This window comes from Marmota monax, unplaced genomic scaffold (genome assembly GCF_021218885.2).
Source record: "Marmota monax isolate L192 unplaced genomic scaffold, Marmota_monax_Labrador192_F-V1.1 WCK01_AAM20220418_F8-fsc00076, whole genome shotgun sequence".
NCBI lineage: Eukaryota > Metazoa > Chordata > Mammalia > Rodentia > Sciuridae > Marmota > Marmota monax.
Genome location: NW_026692843.1, coordinates 660,261 through 685,224, shown reverse-complemented (window position 1 = coordinate 685,224; position 24,964 = coordinate 660,261). Strand labels below are relative to the sequence as shown.

Sequence of the window (24,964 nt, the reverse complement as noted above, 5' to 3'; positions counted from 1 at the left end):
AGGTGACAGGAGAATAGGGAGCACACGTGCTAGGGAGCCTAAGACTAATCCTGGAGTACTGAGCTGACCATGATTCTGAAGTTGGGTTTGGGATCATCAAAGAAGAGTGCGGTGATAGGTTAGCAATGCGTGCCTGACAGCAGGAAGTGGTGGAGGACTCCTTCCCACACAGAGGCAAGGGCCTGGTCTGAGACCTGGATCAGATGGTACACTCGCACACGTTGCTATGGAGACCTACAGAAAAGCATCTAGCCAGATGGCAGAGGCAGTCTCAGAGAGGTGGTGCCTAAGCCGAAATGCCAAAGGCAAGCAGGTCAGCCAGCGACTGAGACTGAGAAGACTCGCGGAGCACAGGAGGGACTTTCCAGGGCTGTGTGGGAATGAGAGCAGAGGCTTCCCAGTCAGTTGGTCCCGAGGCCACGGAGAGTCATCAAGCTCTTGGATCACCTGAGCATCCCCCTTGGATGATTTTCCCAACTGCATGGCTTGGGAAGCCCATTTTTGTTATTTTGGTGACCACCTCTTTTCTCCATGGTGGTCAGCAGTAAAATCCCAAGACAGGGGTTGGGAACTTCTTGTTCAGGGAACCCCAGGGAGAAGGAAGTGGAGAGAGCCTAGCTGTCCTTTCAAAGCCAGCCCAGGTAGGTGTTCTAAGTGGGAAATGGGTGCCATCAGTGGGTCAGAAAGGATGGGTGGTCCTGGGCATGCAGGGCAAACACAATTGGACCGCTGCCACCTGCCACCACATGGTGCCTTGGGCTCATCACCAGGCACCCCTCCTGTCCCACTGCCCCTTAGTAAGGCTCTGTTAGAGAGGCCTCCTCTGTGTGGAGAGGAGAGCTCTGGGGAGCACAGCCCTTGGGCAGCAGCCCTCACTGCTGCCCCTCCCTCCTACTGCTCAGAGCATGTTTCAAGGCAGGTCAGACAGAGCCCCACAGCCCAGATTCCTCTTCACTGACACAGTGAACAGAAGGAAGCCGGGCATGGTGGCTCATGCCTGGAATCCCAGCAACTCAGGCTGAGGCAGCAGGATCACAAGTTCTAGGCCAGCCTCAGCAGCTCAGCGAGGCCCTGAGCAACTTAGCGAGGCCCTGTCTCAAAATAAAAAAAATTAAAAAAAAAACAAACAGGGGCCTGGGGATGTGGCTCAAGCGGTAGCGCGCTCGTCTGGCATGCGTGCGGCCCGGGTTCGATCCTCAGCACCACATACAAACAAAGATGTTGTGTCCGCCGAAAACTGAAAAATATATATTAAAAAAAAAATTCTGTCTCACTATCTCTCTCTCTCTGTCTCTCACTCTCTCTTTAAAAACAACAAAAAAAAACAGGGCTGGGAATGTGACTCAGTGGTTAAGCACCCTTGTGTTCAATAATCAATACCAAAAAGATAAATAAACAAAAGAGAACAACAGGAAGAAAGATTTTGAAGCACCTTCCCCAGTAACAGAGCCCAGTGACACAAGCACCAAGGCGAGGCCACTCCCTGGAATCCCAGTGGGAGGCCTTCAAGGGGAAGGGGCCATTCAGGGCTTCCCCCACCCTGAAGCTGGGCCATTCCGCTGCCCGCCTCCCACCTGCCTGCTCAGGCAGCTCTTCTTTCTGTCTCTGCCACCCCGCTGCCCACAGGGTGGCCTGTGGGCAGAGTTTAGGTCCCTCCCCCTTCCCAAGGCAGGAGGCTGAGACCCTCCTGGGGCTGCCTCTGTCCTATAGCTGAGCGGGGCTCCCGGCTGGGCTTGTCCTTTCCTAAAGTGGTTTCTACCCACATGTGCTGAGAAGCTGGAGGGAGACCAAGAGGCAGCCAGGGCCCTCCCGCCTCCCTGGGGTCTCTGATTTCTGAGCCCAGGAGCCAGGAGACCTGACAGATGGGGCAGATGAGCTGAGGGAGTGAGAAGGACCAGGAGCCTCTATGGGGTGAGGAAGTGGCAGCTTGGGCTTCCAGCCACTGGAACCCAGAAGGCCCAGTGATGGAAGCCCCCCTTTAGGTGTCAGGTGGGGACCCCACAATCTCACGTTGCCCTGTGGAGCAGCACGCCATAGCTGTTAGCCACTGAGCCATCTTGGATCATGGACACAGCACCTACCGTGTCCCCCGGTTTGCAGCGAGCCCACCTTCCCCACCACACTACAAAGCTACCCGCCTCCTTCGCCCCACACCACACCACCCCTGCCATGCTCAGAGGAGCCACAGGGTCTCGGGTCTCATTGTCCCTTGCTGCTCCCTGATGTCACAGCCCAGGTGGAGCAGGTGCTCTACAGGTAAGGGCTGTAAAGGGCTACCAAGAGCAGCTGGCCCCTGCTTTCAGGTCACCAACATGCAGCCCTCCACTGAGGACCTGAGGTCCTAAGGGAGAAAGTGACTGGAAGAGTGGCACAGTGTCCATCTCCGCACTCTCTGTCGAAACCACTTCCCATCAGGATGAATGAGTTCAGTGCTCACCAGGATGCACCCCAGCCACAGACTTTCAGCAACAAACACAGCCCTCCAACAGCCCTTGAAAGAGAGAAGTCCGATGGTACCCTGGAGTAAGGCTGAAAGCCCTGGTGAGGGTTCATAAGGCCCCTGTGCAACCAGATCCCATGGGCTCTCTCCCTCCCCACTCTAGCAATAGTCAGCCTCAGGACCTTTGCACTTTCTTCTGCATCTACTTGGGAAACTCTTTCTCCAAATAGCTGCAGGCTTTTGTGCCTGCAGATTCTTTGCAATGGATCATGTCCCCATGCAATCATTTGTTAGAAATACCAAGATGCCACAAGAAATCAAATACGTGCTTGGAAGTGGGTCTGCCAGGCAAAACTGTATTTCTGCAGAAGGGTGCGCCCCCAAAGGGAATCCAGTGAGCAAGCACACCTGGGTGGGCCGTCTGCCTGCTTTTATCCCTAAAGCATACTGTCCCTTGCTCAGCTAGGAGGAGTCAGGGGTTACAATCTATGCTAATTTAAAATTGGAGAGGACACAGGAAAAGGGACATCCAAAACATGTTTGTGTATTAAATTATAGCTTTAATAGAAAAGAAAAACATTAATATCACAATTTCCCCCTCTTCTGTGATCAATATAAATTATTTTCTTCAAATTTGGAGATCTTCTGACAGTCTTGTTCAACCATATCTCATACAGGAAGACTATTTTGATATGAGATGGTAGTTTGATGACAGTAGTCTCTATCAGTTGTTGAATAACACCTCTCATTCATGGAATCTTGCACCATCTCACTGTGGTCATGACTCCCGGTATAATAATGAATTCGGTAATGAATGGGATTATTGGTTCTTTCCAGTCACCAAACCATTGCTGCATTAGGTTAGTGAATGGGTGTAATTCCTGAGTTTTCTGCTGACACCATACTAAAGCCATTCTGTTCCCCATGCCATTGTACTAGGAGAATCTATTTGTTCTGCAATTCCCTTGAGAGCATCTCTGGTATCATTAATAATCCTTTGATGATCATGATAAATGTAATTAATTTATGTTTTTATTTATCATTAGAATATCATTAGAATCTTTTTAAAGTTGATTTGAATCTGAATAGGATTGGAGTCCATTCTTCTCCCTGCCAGAGACCGAAGCTCGTTTTACACGTGGGTAGTGAGTCCAGCCTCCTCCTGCAGCCCAACCAGCTGTCGCAGTTGTGAGCAGGACTTGGTAGAGCCCTTCCCAAGCAGGGTCAAGCTGGTCTTCCTCCCAAACTTGGGTCAGGACGCGGTCACCTGATTGATGTGAGTTTACAGGGAATTGCAGAGGTGGTATCTGGGCCCGGAAGCCCTGGAACCTCGGGATGGTAAAGTAAAGAGACCTAATGGGTAATTCTTAAGAAATTGATCCTTTGTTTCAGAAGTGGGGAACCTGCTGTTTTCCTAAATAGGGTGGCCCACGTAACAGTTCACATGGGGATAGCCCTACATCTTCCAGGACAGACGTTCTAATTCAGAGGAGAGCAATGAGGGGGCACTTAGTCCAGGGAGTTTCATTTCTGATATTAGCTTAGTGGTTTGTCTTAGAGTTTGGTTCATTCTCTCCACCTTTCCCAGGAAAGCTGCATGCCAGGAAGTGTGATATTCCCATTTTATGTGTAAGATTCTCATGAGTTCTTTAATAACGGTTATAGTGAAGTGGCTTCCATTATCTGAATCTATATTTTCTATCAGACCAACTTGGAGAATTAGAGACTCCAATAAGACCATGGTCACGTTTTTGGCAGAGGTTCTGGGTGGGGGGATGGCTTCTACCCAATTAGTTAATGATCCACTCTTACCAACAAGCATTTTAAAGATCCTATTTTGGGCATTTCAGCAGAGTCAATCTGGATGCTTTGGAAGGGTCTTAATCCAGGGTTCCTCCCTGCTGGGGGCTGTTTTCCCAAAGCCTGTATATTGGCCCTTCCACAGGTGACACAACTCTACTGCCTTGTTTGGCAATGGTCTAGATTCCCACGCATCCATACGTTCTTAACAGAGCATCACACTTGGCTTGTGGGCCCCTGTGGACCCCTATATAAGTGGGTCGTCATTTCCCTCATAATAGGTTTTGTGAGCATCTCTCTGTCATCGGGTAAAAGCCATTTTCCCTTCGGCGTTTTGGAGGCTCCCAACTTATTAGTTGTTTCTCCTCCTGTGGCCTGAATATTGGGATAATTGAGGGAGGAGACAAAATAGGGGGCTCTTTAGCTGCTTCATCTGCAGTCTCTTTCCTGGGCCACCATGTTATGGCCCCTTTGATGTCCTGGCACATAGCTTTCTCTTCTGGTAATAATAGGCTTTCCAAGATTTGAGTAATTAATTCTTTAGGTACTAAATCCTTTTCCTTACTATTAATTAAGCTTCTTGTAGTCCAAATTTTTCCAAAAGTGTCGACAACTCCACAGGCATATTTAGAATCTCCTTTCCTTTTAGAAATTTTAGGGCCCAATTAAGAGCAAATAGTTCACAGGTCCAGACACCCCCCACCTTGGGTAGCCTTCCTGAATCTGTTATTTTTTATTGTGTTCCATCTACTACAGAATATCCATTGTGTCTCTTTCCTTGAATAACTCAAGAAGGCCCATCTTCAATGATTCTAAGGCCAGTTGAGAAGGGAATTTCTCTAAGGTCAGACCTGACCTGGTCTGGTGTTCTATTAGATCCACTCCCTGGTGTTCAATGGAGTCTGAGGTTTTCCCCCCAATTAAGAATTCAGCTGAGGTTGGACAGCTATCAGGAGTGAGTGTTAAGCTGTCATTTTCCAGAAGAATGGCCTCATATTTTAGAATTCTGGAATTTCACATTTTGGTGGAGGACAGTCCTGACCTGATGGGATGTGCTCACTGTCAGGGCTCCCCCAAAGGTCAATTTTAGATTTTCCTCCACTAAAAGGGCAGTGGCGCTACTGATTGGATGCATTCAGGCCACCCCCTGGAAGCTGGAAACTAGGTTCTTCAACTGGAAGTTTAAGATCCAACCCCTTAGTTTTAAGAGCACAGGAGTCTATCCACAATCTACAATATCCTGTTAGTCCCAAGAATTTTCTGAGCTCCCTTTTAGTGTTAGATATTGGCATGTCAATTATCCCTGAGATCTGTTCTGGATTTAAACTTCATTTCCCTTTGCTAATTGAATATCCCAAATGTTTGCCCTCTTGTCCCACAAATTGTAATTCAGTTCTTGAAATTCTTAATTCTTGTTGTCCTAAAAAGATAAGGTCAACATCTGCCTCAGTTACATTTTCCTTCCTATCTCCAGAGATCAACAAATCATCTACATATAGGAGGAGCTTAATTTGTGGTGGGATCTCAAATTTTTCTAATATTTGTTCGAGAATTTGTCCAAATTCACTGGGGGACTCTGTAAACCCTGGGAAAGGACTGTCCATGAATATTGTTGTTTCCTCCCCTCTGAGGATTCTCCCATTCAAAGGCATACAGATCTCTACTGTCCTCAGCCAAAGGACATGCCCAGAAAGCATCTTTCAAATCTATGACTTTAAGCCACCAGTCATCATAAGGTATTTTGCTAGTAGGAGTGTAGGAAGTAGGGACTACAGGCTGTCTGTCTTGAATAATCTGATTTGTCGCCCTCAAGTCTTGGACTAATCTATAAGATCCATCTGGCTTTCTCACTGGTAAAATGAGAGTGTTGTGGGGGAGTGGCCATCTTGAGTACCCCTCTACCCAGGTCCTAATCCTGGTCTCTCTTCATGAGGGATCAGGTATCGTTTTCTCTGACTGATTCTCCTTTAATTTTTTATGTATTGGGGTGACCTTTGATCCTCCTAGATGCCCCTCTTTTGTCCAGACCTCAGGAAGACTCTTCCCTTCTTTAGCAGTTAGAAGGTCTAGGGAAATCTGAATTCCCCTGTCACTGATCATTAATCCTATTCCAAGTTTGGACAGTCAGTCTTCACCTAAGAGATTGGTCCCTGCTGCAGGCACAAAGAGGAGCTCTGTTTGAGTCTGTCCCTATTTCTGTCTTACCTGAGTCTTTTTAAAAACAGGGACATGAAAACACTCCCCCTTTACTCCTGACACGAGCAGCTGTCTGTGGGGCATGTGTGGAAGGACGGGGTGATACACTAAAGAGGAACGAGCTGCCCCAGAGTCAACCAGGAACGTTCTCTCTCCCCCTTTGGGTCCCACCTCCAGGTTTATCAGGGGCTCTTGGTAGGACCCCTTGGTGTGGAAGAGCCCCGACCTCCCTAATCTTCATCAAGGGTATGAGGGGTGTCACCCTTTCTTCCTCTACCCATTTGGGTCCTGCCCTCTTGAAATGGCCTTCCTTTCCATATTTGTAGCATTTGTTTCCACCTTTTTCCCTCCGTGGTCCTTTGGCCTGTTGTCTCTTGGGTTGTCTTGATTGAGACCCCTTGTCCCTGATTTTGGGGCCTGGTTTTTGTTGAGTTACTTGTTCTATAATTTTAGCCTTTTGTTCCTGATTCCTTTGCTCTTTACAGATACCTTCTGAACTTCTCTCACTAATCCCTCTAGACGTCTATCCTTCCAATTTTCTAGTTTCTGTGATTTTTTTAGCAAAGTCAGGCCAAAAAAATGTAGTCTTAACATTCCTTGCCCTAAGAAGTCACATAATCCATCTAATCCAGAATATTTTCAAATCTGTTCCTTCAATCTATCTAAAAAAAATTTCTGTTGGCCATCATCTCTTTCTCATTGTATAATAAAAGTCTTGGCTATGTTTGGAACCCCGGGACTTCCTCCTAGACAGCCCTCCGTTATTCCCTTACAGTCAATCTCTGAGAGCTCTGTGGCCCCTGTGTGTCTCATTATTATTATCCCAGTGGGTTCTTGATTTGGGAGTTTTACATCAGCCAGCAGAAGTTCAGGTCCAACCGATGCTCACGTTCCCTCCTGATCATTCCTCCTTCTTCCCCAGAGAATAAGATACTTAAGATAGACATGACTTCAGCCCATGTATAAAGTTGAGGGCTGAGGAATTGATCTAATTGTTCAGCTACCCCATGTGGGTCCTCTAACAAAGGTTTAGTTCCTGTTTTAAGTTCCTCACCTCTGAGCTAGTAAGAGGGGCATTTACAAACCCAATTTCACCCCCTCCCAGAAGAACCTCAGCTAAAGGATAAAGGGTTGGGGTCAGGGGAAGGAATCCAGTTTTTTCCTCCCTGGGGAAAGGGGAAACTTTGAATATCTTGTTTGCACTGCTCTGATTCTTTTCTTAGCCTAGGTAGGAAGGGTCCAAAGCTGGGGACGGACAGAAGCCACTGCAGCCAGCCCTGGTTGCCTTCTGCTCTCTTCTGAAACATTCCTGGGGGCAGGAGGAGTTGAATTTTGTTCCTCAGTTGGATCAAGATCTGAACCTGCAGGAGTTGATGATGGGGGAAGACAAGTTAAGAGATCCCATTCGTTTGGTTCTTCCTTCTGAGTTTTACCCTCTTTATTCCTATTTTTAGTAATTTTAAGAGGAAAGAGGACTTTAGGCCCCTTTCTCCACAAAAAGCATAATCTCTCTCTTCCTGATTACAAGGGTTTTATCATTTAGATATTCTATATAATTGATATATCCAATCTTCATCTGCTCCAACCTTTGGCCAAAATGCTGAAGGCTTTAGGAGAGGTTCCTGAGTCCATATAAAACAACAGTATTTTACCATCTTTTCTTTCTCTTTCCCTTCTGTCCTGGGATTATCTTTCCAATATTTTAGCAAGTAGCCCATAGTGCTCTCTGGGGGAATTTTGGTGTCTTTTCCCCTGTGGGCATCCTCTTTCTCTAGAGTAGGATTTTCACTGCCCACCCCGTTTCCCTGGGTCTGGTCTTGTATTCCTGCATCTCAAGAGGCTTAGCTCCCCCTTCATTGAAGGCTTTCTACACTCCCCTTCCCAAGGCTCTGTCTCTGCCCCTGCCAGCTCCCTCGCAGACTGGGAGTCCACACTCACCTTGTGGCCAAGTCACGTCTCAGTCACACTCACATGGCCTCCAGGATGTCCTGACCACCAGGGAAGTACTTCCCTCTTGAGCTTGAGAACAGATTTTCCTGCCTTGGTCCATGCACAAAGTTACCTGTTCACCTCAGTGCTGGCCAGGGCCCTGTCCCCCCATTGCTGGTCCACTTTCTATTCTGAGTCTGTTACCGCCATCAGAGATCACAGTTTGCTCCCCGAACCCAAGGACTCTGCAACCAGGCAGGAGGACACGTCTCCTCTAGGAAGAAGACCCCACAACCCCCTAGACAATGTATGGAGCCCCACGTTGGGTGCCAAAATTGTTAGGAATCCTGAGGTGCAGGGACAGAGGAGAAGGGAAGGGGCATGGGGGAGGAGAGACGGTGGAATGAGATGGACGTCATTACCCCAAGTACATGTTTGAAGACATCAATGGTGTGACTCTACTTCATGTACAACCAGACATGAAAAATTGTGCTCTATATGTGTAATATGAATTGTAATGCATTCTGCTGTCGTGTATAACAAATTAGAATAAACAAATTTAAAAGAAAAATAAATAAATACCCAGGTACCCCAAGAAATCAAACACATGCTTGGAAGTGGTTCTGCAAGACAAAACTGTACTCCTGCAGAAGGATGTGACCCCAGAGGGAATCAGACCTGGGTGGGCAGTCTGCCTGCTTTTATCCCTAATGCAATAATACCCCTTGCTCTGCTAGGAGGAGTTTGGGGTTACAATCGATAGGATTAGCTAATTTAAAATTGGGGCAAGCACAGGGAAAGGGCTACAGTTGTGACTGGATACCAGTTAGGGAATTTTAAAATGGCTACATTCTGAGCTCCTGGTTTCCTAACTTAAAGTGGTTCCATTATACATTGTGAAATATAAGTTATAGTAAACACGCTGTGTGTTACATTCCAGCTTTAACTTGGATAGAAAGCATTAACCTTGCACTTTCCTGACCCCCCACAGCACCTCCTAGCCCCTCTCTCACCCTTCTCACCATCCAGCTCCTTATATCTTGCTTCTGAATTCTTTTGTCTCTTCACCTCCACTGAAGTGCAAGCTTCTACAAACCAGGGAATCTGGTCTGCTTTGTTCTTTGCTGCATTGTAAATAACAGTGTGTGGCACCTAGCAAGTGCTCAAGAAATATCTGCAGACTAAACTGCCCGAGCAAGAGTCTATGTGGAAGGCAAGCCCAGGCTACTCTGCACAGGTGGACCACGGGAGCTCTGCGCTCACAGCCAGCCACGTACTAAGGAACACACTGTTCCTTCCTCCATTCATACAGCAAGTAGCTCAGAGCTCCAGGTGAAGATGGAATGATCCCTGGCCTCTTGGAATTTATAGACTAAGACAACCCAGACAGCCAACAAGGTATAACTAAGCTGGGAGAAGCATTTCAGGTGATGATAAGGATTATGAAGGAGATAAGGCAATAGAGTAGAGAGGATCTATGGTGGGAGGGCTACTTTGGGTAAAGTTGTCCAAACTGCATTAATAACTGCTAAGGAGCTGCGGCTCAGAGAGGTTAAGTTACTAACTCACACAACACAACTAGAAAGTAGAGACAGAGTTTGAAGGGAATTCTGGCTCCAAAACCTGGTATTATGCACTCTAGACTCTTAATCCACTTCCTTCTCCTCAAAAGACTGTTTGCATTCACATGGTGGATCCTGGATTTGAGTTCCTGCCACCAAAGGATGTTTTGCTATTCAGAAATGTTCAGGGGGACAGGCTGAGAAGGAAAGCCCTCTGGGCCATCAGAAGGGGACCAGATTTGCTTGACACAGGCCTTACAAAAGATGCCAAGTGCCTATCACCTGAAGAGTGTTTTCAATGGCAACACTAGATCCAGATTAACAACTGGGATGACTTACGCATCTTGTGGCCCAGGGTGAGCTTGCAGCCAAGTGGAGAAATAAAAGAAGGTCACAGCTGTGGCCCCCAGCCCCTCTGCTACCCTCGTTTCCCTCCCTCTCCCACCCTCAGATCCCAAGAGCCTCTCCCCTTCACCCACAAGCGCCATCTTCCCAAGGCTATTTTACACTCTTTCCCATTGGCCACGCCAGTGAGCCGCCTTCGGAGGGGTGGTTGGGACTGGGCAGGCCAGCCTGAGGGAGAAGGTGGAGGCCAGGGACACTGGGGCAGCTCCTCAGGCCAAGCATCTGTCTTCAGATTCAAGTCACCCAGGCGATCAGATTCTAGGAAACCCAGTCACGTTGTTACAGACACCAGGGAGTAATGGTGAACCAGGAAGCCAAGCCACTCACTCACAATAGGAGTATACTTTGGCTCCACAACTAGTCGGCTTAAGACACCGAATCATATACCAATAGTTTTCTTGGGAGCAAAGAATGAGAACAAGGAAACTGAATGGAATCCAAAAGAAACTCAATTTATTGAGTTAAAGGAGCCTGTCATGGTTCTTCCTCAGGGAGTTTCTGCATAAGGAACGATTCTGGGCACCTCCAAATGCGTTGTTACAACTGACCCCCTAAATCTCAGACATGTGATCCCTGGTTTGTAAGAGACACAGGACACCCACTTAAGCCACTTCCCAACCAGAGCACCCAGGGGCCTGAGTGCAGCTGATTCAGTTCATTCAGTGTCTGTGTCCAGTTCGAGATGGTCAGAATGGTGGCATTTGTTTCTCTTTCTGCTAAATTAAGAGATGGGCTCAGTTTCTGCCATTGAAGTCTTAATGTTCCAGAGGGGGTTGGCGATGTCTCAGTGTCCTCCCTGTGGGTGCACACAGCTGCAGGGCTTCCTCATCCCCTCAACACCTTCACCCCTGACTGGGAAAGGACTTTGAGAAAGGGATGAACAGGAATCCAAAAATGCCCCACTATGCATAACCATCTGGAAAGACAGAAACAACAAGCCAACTCAGAATGTAACCAAGCACACCCAGGTCGACTCAGTCCTCCTGTCTAAAATGTGGCGGCACAGCCAGGCATCGGGGCACAGGCCTGTAATTCTGGCTGCTTGGGAAGCTGAAGTGGAAAGATTACAAGTTCAAAGCCAATCTGGGAAATTTAGTGAGACCCTGCCTCAAAATTTAAAACAACTTTTAAAGGGTTGGGGTTTAACTCAACGGTAGAGTGCTTCCCTGCCGTGCGCAAGGCCCTGCATTCAATCCCCAGAACCACACATACACACGCACATACACATGTACACACACACACACACACACACGCCACATAATTCTCTGGTAGTAGGGGTGGTGGAGTGTGGTTCATGGAGACACGTTAAGAACCACTGCAGGGTTAGAACTGACTGAATTGAGCAGAAGGCCAGTGGAATAGACAGATATTAGGGTGCCCTAACTGCCGCAGGGGTCCCTGTATGAGGGATCTAGATTAATACAACTGGAATGGATCAGACCATGCCTCCAGTATCAGCATACATTCATTCCATGCACTAAAGCCCTGGTTCCAAAGTGTGGGCCGTGGACCACCAGCATCACCTGAGAACTGTTAGAACTGCAAACCCTGAGGTTGAGAAGTGGGACCTGGCAACCCGCGTACCAGCAAGCCTCCTGCAGGCTCAGCGTGGAGAGCATCTCTGGAAGCAAACTTGCAAAGAACCTTTCTATGTGCCAGCTTGCCCTGCATCTGAGGGCACACAGGCGAATGTGCTTGGCCCCTGCACCCCAGGAACAAAGCAGAGCTAGAGGCCCAGGGAAAGGAGGGGATGGCAAAGATGGCAGAAATGGTCATCAGAAACATAAGCCAGTGGCCATGTGGCTGTCAGGAGGACAAAGGGGCCATGAATGGCCCCAGGTCTGGACTCAGTCATTGCCATCTCTGAGGTTGCCACATGTGATGAGGAACCCAGGAGGAAGGTGGGCACTGGGGACAGCAAGTGTCTTCCCAGCTCTGTCCCATCCCTCTCCTCCTCCTCCACCTGGACTCCATCTACTCCCGCAGCTTCAGCAATATCTGACACACTGCGGACCCCAAATCTCTCTCCTTCTTTTTACGGTCTGCCAGCCGTCTCCACCCCAAAACCCTCAACCTGCACATTCAGGGAATTTAGCCTCGGAGGAGAAGGACAGGGCCCTGACCAAAGGTTCACTGAAGCACTGACAAGTAGCAGGGTGACAGCTGGGACTGGGCCATAGATTAGAGGGGCCATGCCCCTTGATGGTGGTGTCTCCTGAAGCCAGGCTCGGGCACCCAGGATGAGGGTGGAGAAGGCAGAGCCAAGTGGCTCCGGGGCTGTGGGCCTGGGAGGAGGAAACCCAAGGTTAGGGTGTAGCAGAGACAGCACTGAGGCTCTCTCCTGTGGCTGGTGGACAAGGAGGGAAATGAAGTGAGGAGAGTCCCTCACCAGCCATGCGGTGGGATCAGAGCAGCAGAGGACAGAGGGCTTGGCTCCAGATGGCCCTGGCACAGCAGGCCTGGAAGTCACTGGGGCTGGGGCATAGTGGGGGGCCGAGGGGCCAGAGCAGACAAAGGGAGGGACACTGGGCACAGGAGTTTGGAGGACCTGAGAGGCTCACCAGAGCTCCCTGCTTTGGTCACGAGGTGGATTTGCTGTTTCCAAACTAGAGTCCACGAACCTGAAAAACCCAAATAAATTTCGTTTTGGAGACCAGCATAGGATACCTTTTTGTTTCTTTTCCAAATGAAGAGCTGTTTAAAGCCCATTTCATCACCACCATTTTACAAACTGGAAGACATCTAAACAAAAAGGGGCAGTTTGGGCAGAAGCTCAGAGTCAAGAACAGGCCTTGTGGAGAAGGGCCTCGCTTTCCGGCTTTGCCACAGACTGGCACCTCTTTGCCCTGGCGGTGCCCGTGAACGTGCTGGGGGTGAGTGACAGAGACTTTGGGAGCATTCCCAGCAGGGGCCGGGGGGTGGCCAGCAAGGGCTATGTTGCTCTTCAGCCCAGCCCGGGGACAGCCTCCCCTGTGCAGGCCACCCAACGTGCCTGTGTGAAGACTGAGCTCTGCCACACGGCCTTCAGCCAGAGGCCACTCGTCCAGGTGTCCCCAGCAGTGGGGGTTCCTGCCTCTCATCCCAGGTCGTGATTGCCAGAGCCTCTCCCCTCACACAGGTGAAAGGCAGGGCTATTCGCACCTTCTGCAAGGCCACCCTGAGCACGTCTGGCCCTGCTCGCTGTCCTCCAGCCCTGGCTGCCAGCTGGGCTGGCCTTCTCTTGGGGTCTGAATGTTGGGATGCGCTGCCCCCCTCCTCTCTTCACCTTCAAGAGGAACGTGTGCCTTTCAAGCCCGGGGAGCCACTTGGTAGAGTGAGAACAGCTGGAGGGGCACGGGGGTCATGGGTGCTGCAGCCACCCCCACTTCACCATGCCCTAGGGTTGGCGGGAAGACATGAAGGAGCCCAGTCCTGAGCAGGACCCAGCAGGTCGCAGGCAAGGCATCTGCCCAGATGACGCGCTCTCCAGCCCTGGAGACGCCATCCTGCTGGCCTTCCATTCTGACTCGGAGGATGGAGGCTACTCTGGGCTGCAGGCACAGTGGGCCGTGTGGAGGGGTCTTAAGAACCCCAGAATCCAAAGGGAACGCCTTTTAAAAAGAGGGGGGGCAATGAGCTGTTGCCCGTGTTGTGGCCCAAAGGGAAGCCAGGCAGGTGTGGCCTCGGGGACCCAGAAGCCGCCCCAGCCTCCCTGCTCCCGAGTCCTGGTTCACAGGGAGCTCAAGGCCCAGACCCGCTGCCTTGCTCATCAACAAATGAGCAGTTGAGGGGAGGCCTGTCGCGGCTTGGCAGGCAGAGTCGAAAACCACACAAATACTGTCCCTCCAAGGAAGCTGGGACAAAGGAGGAGTTTTAAATGGGTATAGGGCAATGACAAGAGCACATACTGGGCCAAACCAAAGAAAACAAGTGTCACTAAGTGTCACCAAGATAAAGCAGCTCGGTCATAATGGGGCTCTTATGCGTGGCCAGTGAAGGGGTAAACAGGAGGCTGGCTTTCTTGTGGGCCCATACTCGGGCGCCCCCCTGAGTGGGAACCACAGCTCACCTGCATTTCCTTCTTCCCGTTGGAGCACAGCCTGCAGAGCCAGGGGCTGTCTCTGAAGGTGTGGGTGCGCGGCCTGTGTGCCTGTGGGTGCTACACGCCCAGGTGCAATCACGTGTGTCCAGGGGCACATGTGTGCTCAGGCGTAGGTATCCATGGGAACATGTGGTAGAGGTGTGCACATGTGGGGCACGTGTGTGTGTGTGTGTGCGCGCGCTCACATTTATTCCCCTGTGATGTGCACACCAGGCAGTGACCCACAAGGCACATAAACAGATAAACAATTTCGGTGGTGCCACCAGATACCAGGGGCTTTCCCACTGCCTTGAAGGCCATCTTGTCGTGGTTTTGAAGGGTCTGAGTTGGTGCCAGGGGGTCCAGGAGAGTGGGCAGCTGGCCCAGGCACAGCCAAGCCAGCCCTTTCCCATGGTTGAGCAGATGTGCCTTTCACCACCTCTGGGGTCACTCCAAGACATGGGCAGCCTGGACTGGACTGAGACACACCCCAACGTCCTGCCTGTCCTTGTACTGTCAGTGCCAGGGCTTTGAGAGGCCTCTAGCCATTTCTTGTCCAACTGGATGGACCCATTCCAAGTCCTCTCCCCTCTCATGGTGGCCCCACTGTGCTCAGAAAGCAACCTCCTCCTCTTACCTCCCTCCAGGAGGTCTTTCCTGTCCAGCGTCGGCAGCACATGCAAACTGCCCCCCTCGTCCCCACATTTCCTCAGCTCACAGCCCCCTAAGCACTCGCACACCCATCCAGGTCCTCTGTGGGGCGCCAGCACTGTGCACCCAGCACCTGAGGAGGTGCTGCAGACACCGCCACCTCCCAGCACCCTCACTTTACAGCTAGGCTCAGTGTGACCACTGCTATTGTCATTTTGCTGATGAAGACACTGAGGATCCCAGAGGGGAAGTGGAGTCCCAGATGGTGGTTAACAAGTGGGAACCTCGGAGGCTCAGAGGCAGGCCTGGCTGCCTGCTTCAGATCCGGTGCTGCCCCCAGGATGCTCGCTGCTCTCCCGGGCTGAGGTCCCCGGTGGAATGTGATCCTCGGCTCCTTGTTCGTGCCTTGCCTTGCTCCAAAAGCAATTTGAGGCCATTTTCAAAAACACACGCAAAACAGCAGCAAAGAAATGGTTAGGAAGATCCCGTGACTAGGAAAATGGTGGCCGACTGGGCAGGTGAAGCCAGGGCCAAATCAAAACATAGAAAAGAAGAATATTGTAAGGGCCTCGCTAAAGTGTCACCAAGGAGAAAACTTCCCAACCACGTTTTGCCTCTAAGGATAAGCAGGAGGCCCTGTTTCCATGATGTGCTTCCTTCAGTGCCTGCAAAAGGACTTTCCTGCAGCCTCTCGTGGGCAGAATGCCGGGCTCTGATGCCAGATGACCTCCTGGGCTGGCCATGGGGAGCGCCTCTGCTGTCCTTTGCAAACAGAGTACAAATGCTCAGCACGCAGGAGCAGATCACCCACCAAGCACAGACCTGGGAGCAGAGCAAAACATGTGTGTGCAGAAGCGGGGAGCCCTGCTCAGTCGCTGCCAGGACACCTGCGCCAGCCACCTGTCAGCCCTAGAGCTTTGCTCCCAGCTTCCTCCAGGAGCCAGTCTGGAGCCTTACTCACTTGCTGTCTCTTTTGCCCTTAAGCATACGATTCAGCCAAGCCTTCTGGAATCGCTTGCCTCTTCATGATTTCCATCTTGAATTGAGCAAAAGCACCCAAGGCTGAGCTGGTGATGCTGAGGGCTGGACTGATTGGTAGCAGAGGGACTTAGCCATCAGAGATCAACTGGAATGTGGCCTTCAGCTGCCTAGCAGCCAAAGCCAGGAAAGAAACAAGATGTGTTCATAAGATTTAACCCAATCTTCTTCTGAGAGGTATCACCTCCTTGTTCTCAAGGCCTGAAAATGTCTCCACATGGTCTCAGAGAGGGCTCACCTGGGTGAAGGCAAACGACTGTCAGTGTTCCCACATTCCTTGGGCAACAAAGAGGAGGGTGCGACCTACGGCTGCAGCAGTTCAATTCACAGCCCTGGGTATTTTGGCTTTGGCTTTATTAAAATCTCTTCTGTCACATTTTCCAACATCCAAGACTCCCAGGAGCCTTGCCCTTTCATAAAAATGGGGTTCTCAATCACACTCAAGAAGCCTCAAGTCTAGGTCCTGAAGCAGACTGAACTTGCCCCCCTCCATCTGAAATTGGGAATGGCTTCCTCATGCTCAGAGTGGAGGCTGGGGCTGGGTTGCAACCCCTTATCCTGACAGCCCCGAAGAAGACGGAGCAGAGGTTGCCCACTCAGGCCTGTGTGACACAGGTCAACTGGATCTGCAGGTGTCCCTTCCCTGACATTTGCCTCCCCCGCACTCCCTGCCCTGTCTTCTCTCTGACCTCCTCTCCTTTAAAAGTTCTGCTCAACTTCAAGAATTTTGGAGACAGAACCTTCAAAATAATTGTTTCTTCTCTCTTCCTTCAAAACTGGCTGTGAATAAAACCTATTTTCCTACCAATTTCACTCCAAATCCTTCTGGAGCAGTGAGCAGGATGGTCCAGCCTCTTCCTCCCTGGTGGTATTAAAACTACCTGGGAACCATTTCTTCCTCCTCCTCCTCCTCCTCCTCCTCCTCCTCCTCCTCCTCCTCCTCAATGCTTGAAGCAGCATCCAAGCCCCAAACCCCCAGGCAGATGGTTTTTCTCCTAACATTATTTTTCTCTCAAGAATCATCCTGCAGTGATTTGCTGCCTCTCTCCTTTAAAAGCAAGAGGAGCGAGAACAGCTAAACCCTCAGCAGGGCGGGAAGGCTTATCTCTGAAGCATTCCTGATCATGGTGCACCTTGGAATAAACACAAGGCCGGATGGAGTCATAACCACAGAGAGACAGAAATGGAGGAGAAAACATGATGAAAGAGTGTCTGGATTGTAAGAGAACTACAAATTTCAAAGCTCTAGAAATTGGAAAAAAGCCATATACATCAGTATCAACCCAAAAGATGCATAAGAAAAGCTGTCTGTGGATACTTCTTCCCAGTCCAGGAAGTCAGGGTTCACCCCATCAGTGTTCCTTGTTCCCAAGGAGGAAACTGAGCCCTGAAAAGTTAGTGCTGTCCCCACCCCACTAGCTAAAGGTCTCCGCATTCCGCCTGCTTCCTCCTTCCAGGTTTCTCATTCTTTGTTACCTTGCAACTCCTTGATTGGGCTCTGCCCCTCTAGTATCTGCTATAAAGAAAGCCAGTAGATAACAAGATAAGAAGAGATAAGACTGAGGCCAAGAGAGCCAGGTTTTTCTACTCTGGCTTCCTGGTTGGACCCAGAACTACTTCCTTCCCCCCTTTTGCCTTGTGGGCCAAAGGTTAGGAGAACTATCCCCAGAATAGGGGAGAAAAGAAGGTGTCTTCTCAAGTACAGAAGCTGTCTAATTGAACCAGAGAAACCTTCATTTCTCCACAGTGCTTAATGCAGCATCAGACTAACAATCCCAAACTCAGAGGCAACTGGTGGTTATAGGAATCATCATCAGGGATTCTGGTTTAAAATGTGAACATCTGGGCCTCACTCCCCACAGATTCTACTGAGTTAAGTTTAACATAGGGTCTAGAGATTTTGTTTAAATTTACATAATTTTTTTTTCAGTGCTGGGGATCAAACACAGGGCTTCTATATGTGCTAAGCAAGCATTCCACCACTGAGCCACTCTCAGCCCTGATGGTGGAAAACTGTGCACAGTTTCCAGATGAGTTCACTGCATGGCAATGCGTTGAGAGGTGCAGACTCTGCGCATGCCCACCTACAAACCCAGTAGGAAATCGGATCAGAGCAGCCTCAGATTCATTTGGGAATACTGAGGTCCTCCCTCCTATGCATGATTTTGCTTAAAACTTAAGTGGCACAAATTTTAAATTGCACACTGTCTGATTTATCCTTCTTGTGACATGAATCATTAAATTGTCCAGCATATCCACACCAGCTAGCTGCCCACTGGTCACATAATAAGCATCTCGGCTATCAGATCAACCCAGTGCCATGAAGCTTATGTTCAAGTAACCTTATGGAGTGGCTTAAGGTCACTGCCTTCCATCTCATTGGAAGCCATTGTATCATCTCACATCATCACAAGAAGGCTAAAAATAGTACAGTAAGATATTTAGAGAGAGATCATAATCACATAACTTTTATTATAGTATACTGTTATAATTCTCTGTTTTATTATTGTTAAGCTCTTACTTGCCTAATTTATAAATTAAACTTTATAGTATTTATGAATAGGAAAAAACGAGTATATACAGGGTTTGGCACTATCTGTAATTTCAGGCGTCCTCTGGGGATCTTGAAACAGATCTCCCATGGATAAGGGGGACTTTATCAGGACGTTTTGGCTGCAACCAGGGATCTTAAATAGCTCCTGGAGGAGTATGTATTTAATTCATAGGAAATGGGAAGCTCTGGCAGGTTTGTGAGGAGGGGAGTCATGAGAGATGAGTTTTATACAGACAGAAGATAGAAGAAGAAAGAGTAGTGTGTCTGCCCTGGGAGGTATGGATATAAACATGTGTTTATTGAGCTCCACAATATTCAGCAGGCCGTGCCAGGGGTCTGGACAGCTACTAGGAAGAAGAAGACAATCCCTGCCTGAAGGAAGTAGCCATCCATCTGGTGTATCAGAAAATAAATAACTGGCGAAAACCACCCAGCCACTTCAAGACTCTGAGTCAGAAGTGACATTGGCAACGTGTAGTCTGGAAGACATCTAACTCTTAAAAAAAAAAAAAAAAAAAGACACAGGTGACCTCAAAGACCTCTGGAAGCATAACTATAGGGAACAAATAAGTGAGATCAATAATAATCAAAGATTTATGAGATTGCCTCTGGCAGTGCCTAGATATTTGTAAATTCCAATCTTTATCTACATTGTGTACCACTTTTTGAGAAATGGAAAAATCACTGATTGTTTTTGAATTATTAGTTGTGTACATGTTTTATTTAAAAGGTAAATATAAAATCACGAGCAGGTTGTGCTCACTGTTCTGGTGGTGGGTAAGCACAAGTGGGTGGCTCTGCAGAAGCCAGTGTCCCATGAACTAGAGGGCTCAAATGAGGCTTCAAGAGCAGTTGGGGACTTAGGGGGTCTCAGGGGGAAGCTGTGAGGTTATGATCTTCAATATTTTGGGGGAGATTTGTCCCAAGACCTTTTAAGTGTCTGATCACAAACCACTTTAGAAATTCCAATGCAGTAAAAGAAAAGCAGCCACCGTGAGTGAAAAATGAGGTATGATTTGAGCCATGAGTTATCCTTTGTGCTTCAATGTAAAATGGTCTCACCAACAAATTGTTGCAACAAGTGATCAGAAATTCGTTTCCAGGCCATTTTCAATTTTATAATGGAAGAAAAAGTCCAGTTTTTTTTTAAAGGGTAAAATGTTTCATTTTACTTAAAAGGATGTCAAGATAAGTTTTGCTTTACATTTGTTGTGAGTACCCCTTCCAAATAATGCTCTTAAGGATAATACATTTATATCTTTATCACATGCAATGGAGATAAATTGCACCACAATATTCTGATAGAAATTCCCTGTCGTTAATTTTTCTAAGTCCAATCTAATCCTGCCACAAGAATCCCATTCCACAATTTCAAGAAGACCAGCATCCATCACTCCTCAGGGTCCTCTTGCCTCATGCCAGAGTCGTGGTGGACTCCCACCCCAGGACCTCCCTGCAGGGCATGGTGACAGATCCCATCCTGCTCCTCCCACTGCCCCCATCACTGCGGCTGCTTCGCCTCCTGCCTGGGCCAGCTCCTGCCATGGTGGGTGACTCTCATGTCCAAGTCCCTGAACTTGGTGCTCAAGACTTTGCTGGCCCCCAGACAGCCATCCCCCAGACTCTGTGATTGAAAGTGACCAGAGGACGGGCTGGGGATGTGGCTCAAGCGGTAGCGCGCTCTCCTGGCATGCGTGCGGCCCGGGTTTGATCCTCAGCACCACATACAGACAAGGATGTTGTGTCCACCGAAAACTAAAAAATAAATATTAAAAAAAAATTCTCTCTCTCTGTCTCTCTTTCTCTCTCTCTTTAAAAAAAAAGAAAAAAAGAAAGTGACCAGAGGAGTCTGAAGAACAACCTGCTACGCTTTCTTTCTAGATCAGGGAAGATACCTCTACTGACAAAATTTTTAAGAGGCAAAGAAAATAGATATGAGTTTTGATTGTAGCATGGATTATATTTATTAAGTGTTTCAAGTATGCTAGCAAATTTCTAATGAACAAATGTGATTTTCAAATAAATTACCAAACAATAGTCTGAGTGGCTTCCCATCTTCTACAGATACCTACTTGTTCCTAAAGGACTTCTGAGTCATGAGCCATCCCTGGAAATGTCCTTCCTTACGGTTTTCTTTGCACAACAGAGCTGCTCCTGAAACCTTGTGCTTAGAACTGTGGATGAAATCCTGTGGGGGTCACGGGAACTGGGGAAGTTAGGTCACTGGAGGAATCCATCAGGACTCCCCTCCTGCCCCTGTTCACACCTCCCACGTGGGGTGTGAATCTGGCCTCTGAAGCACCAACTTGCTCACAAAAAAAGCTCATTTGGGCTAAGAAAATGGAAATTAAAGAGGTGGATTGGTTGGCCTTCAAGACAGACTGTAGGACCGCCCGGCCTTGAACCCACAGGAAGGCCCAGTCCCTTCGTGAAAGTTTCCAAAACATCTTCATTCTTCTACTTGGAAACTGCCACACCTGAATTAAGTGTCCCTTAGGTCACAGGATGCTGCAAGTGGCAAGTACCTCACACCATGCAAGTCCAGTCCCTCTCCTCCTTCCCCCCGATTCTACAGATGAGAAAACAGAGCTTCAGAGAGAGCAAGCTTCAGTCCAGACTCAAGGAAGTGGACCCAACAGCCCACCCGCCTCCATTACCCAACCTCTGAATGTCTCAGGAGGCGGCAGCACTGCTGGCCATTCCCAAGAGGAAGCCCATTGTGGGTTTCTCTTTTTTCTCCTCTGCATCAAGTTCATGAGGGACACACGTGATGGGAAGAGGGACATGAGGCAATGCAAGGCCACCTTGGGAAAGGAGCATGTCACTCAGCCTCTGCAATGGCTGTACAACAGACCATCAGCAGGGTCCTGTGTCCCAGCAGGGAGACTGAGCAAATTGTCTGCCTGCCTGTTAATAGGTACCCAGCACACCTCAGAAATCCTGGGACAAGGGACAGATTATCTTAGCTCTCTTTGTGTGGCAACAATTGTGGCCAGGGCTGCAGAGGAGCCGGGCAGCTTCCTGTTCCCACTGCCAAGGCAGATTGCTCAAGCACACGCGTCATCCTCAGCCCACACACTGCCTTGTTATTGCGAGCTGCAAAGGTCTTCCTCCTGCTGGCCCATCTCCCTTTCTTTAGGAGCTGGTCTCTAGAACCAGAGAAGCAAATTTCTTCCTCTTCCTTTTGCCTGGCTTTCTTCCAGGGCCTCCTTCCTCACCCTCTCTCCACATTAATCCCTGTCTGACTGCCTCGACTCAGAATTCAGACCTGGTACTGCAGAGCACCTTGGGCACCTTGCCCTGGCCTGGCTGCCAGGCCTGAGGCCTGCCTGCTCCACTGGCACCTGTCTTCACCCTAATTACTTTCCTGTTGACATGCACTGGAGCCAGTGTCTCCCCACCCCACCCCCCCCGGCACTCCTTCACAGCTTCCTATGCCAGTCCCACTCTGTTTTTCTTTGCCTCCAGGATGTGTCCAGAACATAGCAGTCACCTGTCACCACGAGCTTGTGAAATAACACCTAAAGCTTCAAGGTGCACCTTTAGATGCTCTCTGTTAGGGCATTTGGCTAGGGCTTGTTGGCCACAACTGTCCATCACAGAACATGTACATAGTATCTGATGATCTTTGGACAAGAAGGGACTCGCTGAGAAGCCAGCTGATACACCCTTCAGTCTTCTAGTTAACATATCGAACCACCCCAGACGATAAAACTTACTTGTTTTGAGACATTAAAAAATGAGGTTCCCTGTCTGACTTACTTCACTTAGCACAATGTCTATCATCCGTGGGGTGGAAATGCTAGGATCTCCTCTCTTTAAAGATTGAATAATATTCCAGTGTATACACATAGCACATTTCCTTTATCCACTTTCCCACCAGTGGATACCAATGTTATTTGAATATCTTGGCTACTGTGAATAAGACTTCAATAAACAAAGGAGTGCAGATATCTTCACGAGGTGGTAATTTCTTCTCCTTTGGGTGTAGAGCAGAAGAGGGATTGCTGGATTGTATAATGGTTCTATTTTTGATTTCTTTAGGAACCACCTTCTGTTTACCCTAATGGCTGCACCAACCTACTTACATTCCTGAGTGAGACAGAGCTCCCCTTCTCCATGTCTGGCTAATATTTATTACCTCCTTTTTGATAAGCCAGATATAGAATGAAAAAAAAAACTGCATTGTTTCACATATATGTGAAATGGAAAAGAAAAAAAGGAGATCAGATACTCAGAGATGAGTGTCAAACAGTGGGTACCACCAGCAGCAGGGAGGAGAGAAAACGGGAGATGTGGGTCAAAGGATACAAAAGTGCAGACACATAGGAGGAAAGTCTAGAGCTCAATCACAACACAGGAGTAAGGCTAATGCATTGTGTTGAATTAGGGAGTTTTGCTAAATAAGTTAATTTCAGCTATTCTTGTCATGAAAAAGTAACTGTGAGATGCTGGGGATGTTCACCTGCTTCACCATAGGAACCCTTTTGCTTTCTATATGGATCCCATAATGTCATGTCACTAATCTCAAATATGCACAATAAAATTTATTTAAAGAAGAGAAAGATACATAGGGTTCCACAACTTTTGCTCACCCTTTTTCATGGGAAACAAAGTACAAAACTGATGAGGATAAAAGTTGTTACACAGTCCCCGAAATGAGGAAGGGATGAGCCTTTGTCTCCCACTGCCAAGGCAAGAGCCATGGGGCGATGCTCCTCTGTCTTCCTCTGAGACCTGCAGGAGCAGGAGACCAGGTGCAGGAGACGGAGCAGGTGGGCACCGTGGTCCTGAACAACCACACCTGGGGAACCAGGAGACTTGGTAGACAGCAGATATGAAATCCTGCCTGTCATCCAGAACTTTCCCAACTGCATTGTGAAGTTCACACTTTAGCAGCAGCCTGTCTCAGGTTGACATGTTTCATTAATTACCCCACCCCCACCCCCACCCCAACACACACACACACACACACACACACACACACACACGGAGCGCACTTCCTGTTTCCTTACTTGTTCTAAACAGACCACGTTCATGGACTTCAAAGAATAACGCTATTTGACCATTTCACCTCCCCTGACTTTATAAACTTTTCTCCAATCCCATTCCAAAGTTTCTTTCTTGGTCTTTCTTCCCATGGAGGCACAAAATACATGGTCTTTCTTGACCATTCCCAGTGCCAGGAGTCCTTGAAAAGCAATGATTACAATGATCACAAATCTTGCCCCTGTCACTTTTGCGAAAGTACCGAGTGGCATTCATCCTTTGACCTTTTGGAAGCCTTTGCTGTTTTCTTCCTCCTCTTCCACTGTGGATTAGAGGAATACTGCTGACTGTGACAGCATTCACGCCGTCTGTCACAGTGCCTGTTATAAGCCCTCTTTTTTTCTGTTTGTATTTTTAAAAATTGGGAAAGAATTTTGATTGGACCTGTTAGGTGCAGGACAGGCTGAGTAAGCTGTCTGCAGGGCATGCCAAACAAAGTTAGCTGCAGGATGACCTGGCTTCTCTAACCCTCCGTCTTGCCCAAACGCCCAAGCCCCCGCTCAAGGCTGAACACTCAACCCCCTGCTCAAGGCCGAACACTTAACCCCTTGTGTGTCAACAAGGCAGCTTGCAGACCCAGAGACCCCCATTAGATTTGGGCTATAAAAACTCCCTCCTGCCAGGCCTCTCTCTCTCTTGCTCTCTCTCTCTCTCTCTCTCTCTCTCTCTTGCTCTTTTGCGCTCTCTCTCTCTGTCTCTCCTTCTCTTTCTCTCTTTTCTCCTCTGTTGCACTGCTGCAATAAAGATTTCTCTTGGTCTCTCCGAATATTGTGGTCACTGGATTGAACCCAGTGCCTCACACATGCTAGATGAGCACTCTACCACTGAGCTATAACCCCAACCCCTGTATTTTTTTTTAATCAGGGTTGTCCTGTCCATAAAAGTCACATCTAAAACAAAATGGCACAGATAGATTGGAAAGAGGTATAACATGGAGATACTAAAGCAAAAGCATACATAGTGATATTAATTTAGAGTAAATATTATTAACAAGGATAAAAGGGAATGCTACATAGTAATAGAAGAAACATTCTATCCAAAGTTGGCTGCTATCTACCAAAATAATCTTGAAACATACTTAACAAACACTAATATGATTGCAAGGAGAGAGTAAAACCACAACCATCATCAGGGACTTGAGCTCACCTGCTGTGGATCAAGTAGACACAACATTGTAAAAGCACAGAAGAGTCATAGTATATGAAAGGAAGCTGGACACCAAATAATGATTAAACCCAGCCAGTGGTGCCATCCAGGTGGATTACAAAAGGCAGAAGCTT

General features: G+C 48.4%; 1 long non-coding RNA gene across 1 annotated transcript; it reads right to left on the bottom strand.

Moving 5' to 3' along the window:
* Positions 1-10,763: 10,763 nt before the first annotated feature.
* LOC124095658 (uncharacterized) lies at positions 10,764-24,943 on the bottom strand. The gene is made up of 2 exons (XR_006852556.1): positions 24,831-24,943; positions 10,764-11,248 (listed from the first exon to the last, which is right to left on the bottom strand). It is a non-coding gene; the product is annotated as an uncharacterized LOC124095658 (long non-coding RNA).
* Between the last annotated feature and the right edge of the window lie 21 nt (positions 24,944-24,964).